Here is a 6,000-nt window from a genome sequence, read left to right as displayed (position 1 = left end):
TGACCTCAGTGGTTGGGAGTCGATTATTAAGGATGAGGTCTCTGGGTACTTGGAGGGACATGATAACTAGGCCAAAGCAGCATGGTTTCCTCCAGGGAAAACGTTGCTTGACAAATCTTTTGGAATTCTTTGAAGAAATAACAAGCAGGATAAACAATGGAGAATTAGTTGATGCTGTGTATTTGGATTTTCAGAAGGCCTTTGACAAGGAGCCACACCTGAGGCTGTTTAACAAGCTACAAGTCCATAGTATTACAGGAGAGATTCTAGTATGGGTAAAGCAGTGGCTGATTGGTAGGAGGTGAAATGTGGGAATAAAGGGATCCTTTTCTGGCTGGCTGCTGGTAACTAGTGGTGGTCCACAAGGGTTTATGTTGGGACTGATTCTTTTTACGTTATATGTCAATGACTTGGATGATGGAATTGATGGCTTTGTTGCAAAGTTTGCAGACAACGTGAAGATAGGTGGAGAGGCAGGTAGTTTTGAGGTAGTAGAGAGACTACAGAAGGTCTTAGACAGATAAGGAGACTGGGCAAAGAAATGGCAGATGGAATACAGTGTTGGGAACTGTATGGTCATGTACTTTGGTAGAAGAAATGAAAGGGTTGACGATTATCTAAATGAAGAGAAAATACAAAACAAAAACCGATGTGCAAAGGGACCTTGATGTGAGGCCTTGTGTAGGATTCCCTAAAGACTAATTTGCAGGTTGAGTCTGTGGTGAGGAAGGCAAATACAACATTAGCATTCATTTCAAAAGCATTAGAATGTAAAAGCAAAGATGTAATTATGAGGCCTTATAAAGTACTGGTGAGGCCTCACTTAGAGTATTGTAAACAGTTTTGTGCCTGTTATCTTAAAAATATGTGCTGAAACTGGAGAGGGTTCAAAGGAGGTTCATGAAATTATTCCAGGAGAATAGCTTGTCATATGAAGAGCATTTGATGGCTCTCGGCCTGTATTCGCCAGATTTCAGAAGAATGAGAGGTGTCCTCATTGAAACCTATTGAATGATGAAAGGCCTTGGTAAAGTTGATGTGGAGAGAATCTTTCTTCTGGTGGGAGAGTCTAAGGTCAGAGGACACAGCCTCAGAATAGAAGGGTGTCCTTTTAGAAAGGAGATGAGGAGGAATTTCTTCAGCCAGAGGGTGGTGAATCTATGGAATTCTTTGCTACAGGCAGCTGCGGAGGCCAAGTCTTTATGCATATTTAAGGCAGAGGTTGATAGATTCTTGATTGGTCAGGGCATGAAGGGATATGGGGAGAAGACTGGAGATTTAGGCTGATAGGAAAATTGGATTAGCCATGATGAAGTGGTGGAACAGACTTGATAGGCCAAAGGGCCTAATTCTGCTTATGGTCTCATGGAATTGAGATGCCAGTTTGAGGGTTCTCAGAATCTGTCACATTTTGAATAGGATTGGCTTTATTGGGTGGGGTCTATGAGTAGTTTGGGAAGTAATAGAATCCTTTCACCATTTGCTGGTTTTCAGCCAAATGGACTCAAAATTCTAATACCATTCTGAATGATCTTTTTCTATTTTGAGTTTTTATAGGACAAGGATTCCTATGAGTTGGTGGAATTGTTACATTTTCACAAGGAGGCTTTCCGAACATCTTTGAATTATTTCTTCTGTCCACCTGTGATACCTTGATATGATGGAGCTCTGAGTACTGTGTTTATTTTGGCATTCTGATGTTGGAAATGTGAACAGAGTAGCCTTCCAATGGAGACAATCAAGTGTTATTAAGGTATCAGTGAATGGAATGCTGGCCTGGAGGCAATATTTACATTTGATTGCCGACATTGTCTGAGAGTTTGGAAAAAATGCGGTGGACATAAAGGATGGTATCTCTATATTTCTTTGGTCTGTTTTTGCAGGTGGTCTTGATCTTTAAAAGCTCATTTGAGTATTTGGCCATTGGCTTTTCTGGCATACTGAAGGCAATGGGGACAGACACAGCTATACAGGTGGGAGTAAATACTGGAGTGCAGTCTAAAGTACTGTACTATGCAGGACCGGTCTGCAACTTTTAACAATTGTGCACACTTATTGGCCCATTGCTGAGGGTTTAGTAGCAGAACCAATGAGAAGGAGCAGAACTCTTTGTGACCAACTTACAATGAATAACTCAACTGAAAATGATGCTAAAATTCTCCATTCCTTAGCTATGCCTTGTACTACTTTCCATCTGTGGCCAATTATCACACTATCACCTAGTCAAAATTAAGAGCAGAAAAGAAGAAATATTGTACATGAAGTTTATAAGTGAAAACATCACATATCACATGGAAACATGAAATCATTATCTTTGTGTGTTCCCTTAGTGCCCATCTTGCATATATGACTTTGCCAGTTCTAGTATGGAGAATCCCTAACACTGCAACATGGGTGGTGAAAAACTGGCAACAACAGCTTCCCTATTGTCATCAGGTTCTAGAACCAACCTGAAAAACCCTAATGCTACTTGAGACTATATCTCTTTTTCTCTCTTGCACTGGTGTCATTATGATAACTTAAGTTTATGCTAACTTACATTTGTCGTGTTTGTAATGTACTGTGCTGCTGCTGCAAAAAGCAAGTTTTCATGGCATTTTTGCCTTGTATGTATGCCTATGACAATAAACTTGAATTTGAATGTAACCTTACAGGGAAACCTTGTTCTCGCCTCGAATTCTGATTTTGAATTGTCAACTCTCTGAGCAAAAGCGGTCCAGTTTGGCTGATAGGCAGACAAGAGCCAATGCATTGATCGAGCAAGAGTGATGGATCCTGTCCATGTTATCATCCATACGGAGGACCACAAGTTCATGGCCTACAGAGCTGAACAGGGCACCAGCAGTCGTAGCAATCTGTTGTAGAAGCAATTGCTGGACTACAAGACCTAGCACGTAGTCACAGTTGTGACAAGAGTGTGAAGAAATGTGAATGAAGGTTCCAGTCTGTGGAGGGAAAACTTGAAGAGCAATTCATGCAAAATGAAGTGTAACACTCAACTCTTCTTTCCCTCTAGTATCACAAGATACACTCAATTTGTATATCTTGTTTGCACACAACCTGAATTCCTCTGCCATATTCTTTCATAGGACAAAAGTAACATTTTTGCAACTGGATTTTATTGCTGAATTTGATCTTGTGATTTGTAAGACAACTTATAATTAAAGTATTCAGGAAATATCTGCACTGAAATGCCAAGCATGACAATGCATTCATTCAGTGTTATCTGGGCACTTGCAGTTCAAAGTAGTTCTGTAGACAGTTCATGTGGGGACAGGGAGTAAAAATTATGTTTTAACAATGACCAGAAAAGAAACTTGACAGTTATTTTTATTAAACATGCAGAGTATCAGCTGTAGTGGAAATGAAGTACTAATTACAGAACTGAAAGTCAAAAAGAGGTTGTATAGTTGAGTAAGTTCATGATCTGTCCAGGAAAGGATTATTATGTGTTTTACACATAATAAAAGAAAGGATGGAAATACATAAATTGATTTCCTATATCTTTCATGTCCTTGGAAGGTTTAGAAATAGTGTGAACAAATTTGAACAAACAAATTAGATAACTTTGAAAAAACCAGTCAATTGGTTTTCACATGGAATGAGATAATTGACCCAAGGGAGCTGTGGCATGCTGTTTTGTCAGCAAAACTGTGGAGACACTTGTGGGCTGCCCAGCATAATGCTCGCAGATTTGATTTAATGCAAAACGACACATGTCATTGTATGTTTTGATGTTTCAATGTACACATGACAAATAAAGCTAATCTTTTAATCTTTAATCAATATAATCTATTTTACTGTTGTCACTTTAAGATAATTCTCGATCAACAAATCAGGGACATCCCTTGATTCTCCTTGAATAGAGCAATGGGAGCTTTATTGCCTATCTGAGAAGTGAGTTTAATTTCTTATCCAACAAACGATGCAGCCTCTGAAAGCAAGTCTCTCTCAGTGCTATACTGAAGCATTACCAGTGAACTGTGAGTAGGTCAGCAGTGTGGAGCTTGAACTATACGACTCAGGGGCACTGAGCCAAGACAGCCACTTACCTGCATTCATTGTTTTGCATAAGCAATAGCTGAGAAAATTATTTCCTTACTGTGCTCTGCAATTCTGAAAATAATATATTGTCTTTGACAGTGAACAGGTGCAAGCAATGAAAATGATTCCAAAAATTCAATAATTTTAATTATTAGGAAATATTAAGAGCGTTATTTTTAGTTACTTATGAGAATAAATGGAAGATCATTAACTGAAGCTTTTAAGATTTGAAAAGAAATGACAGCATTAGCACTGTTCAATTACTAAGTAAAGAATTATTGCGGAAGGGTAGGTATTGTGAAAGTAAAACAATTGTGCAATGAGTTAGTGTAGGCCATTGCAGGAGACAGTATACTACTTCCTGCACCTCTACTTTCTTAGAAATTTGAAAAGATTTGGCATGTCTTCAAAACTTTGAGAAACTTCTATAGATGGGTGGTAGAGAGAATATTGACTGGTTGCACCATGGCCTGGTATGGAAACACCAATGTCTTTGAACAGAAAAGCATACAAAAAGATACAGCCTTGTCCATCACGAGTAAAGCCCTCCCCATCATTAAGCACATCCACATTGAGTGCTGTCCCAGGAAAGCAGCTTCCATCATTAAGGACCTCCACCATCCAGGCCATGCTCTCTTCTTGCTACCATTAGGAAGAAGGTACAGAAGCCTTAGGAACCACAACACCAGGTTCAGGAACAGTTATTAGCCCACAACCATCAGGCTCTTGAACCAGAGGGGATAACTTCACTCAGTTTCACTCATCCCATCGCTGAGCTGTGTCCACAACCTATAGAACCACCTTCAAGGACTCTGCAACTATTTTTCTCAATATTTATTGCTTGTCTATTTATTATTATTTTTGTTCTTTTTTCTCATTTTTTATTTGCACAGTTTATCACCTTTTGCATATTGGTTGTTGTCCATCCTATGGGGGGAGCAATCCTTCATTGATTCTATAGTGTTTCTTGTATTTGCTGCAATTGCCCATAAGAAAATGAATCTCAGGGTGTGTATGATGGCATATATCTACTTTGATAATACATTTACTTTGAACTTTGATAATTTTAAGATATGCCTAAGATATTAACCTGTACTACAGGTTCTTCTTAACTGTTTTTGGAGAACTTTCTGTACTAATCAATGAAATATGAAAATAAGCAGTCAAGTCATGGTGAGCTTACTCAACAATAATATCTTGAAGCATGATCACAGATGGCAGAGTTACTTCTGGAAAGGTTAGATACTGTTTTTATAGCACCCATTGGCATACACTGCAAATTGTAGTACAATGGAACAAGAAAAGATAAGTGAAGCTAAAATGAAACCATGCTGTAGGATACTGATAAGTGATTAACCCAAGGTTGATGCACCTTTCAACTTGATGATTTCAATATCTTGAGAGTAAGAACTACAATATTTATTCTTGCAGTATTAATGTCATCATCATCATCATCATCATCATCATCAGGTGCCATGACCAGTTTGAGCTTTGACTGCCATGGCCCACACACTCCTGTTTCAGGTCAAGTGGATCAATTCATTGGTATTCATTTCCAGTTCTCTGGCTGCTGTCTCCATCATCATTTGTCTTTGCCTTTCTCTTGCTTTCTTCCCTTCAATCTTTCCCATAATTACCGTGCATTCTAACTCCTCTTTCCTAATCACATGTCCAATGAAGTTACGTTGTCTTTTCATGATCTCATACATTACTTCTCTTTTTGTGTTTGCCCTGTTCATGATATCCTCATTTGATATTCATTTCATCCATGATATTCTTTGCATCCTCCTCAAAAACCACGTCTCTGCTGCTTCAATTCGTTTCCTCATGTTACTAGATATTGTCCAACATTCTAATCCATATAACATAACTGGATAAACATAACATTTCAGTACTCTGAGGCAGGTTGTCATGCCTAGCTTAGTGTTGGTCAGTATACTCTTCATTCTCATAAAG

This window comes from Mobula birostris, chromosome 19 (assembly GCF_030028105.1).
Source record: "Mobula birostris isolate sMobBir1 chromosome 19, sMobBir1.hap1, whole genome shotgun sequence".
NCBI classification, from domain to species: Eukaryota; Metazoa; Chordata; class Chondrichthyes; order Myliobatiformes; family Myliobatidae; genus Mobula; species Mobula birostris.
This window is presented reverse-complemented; position numbering follows the sequence as displayed.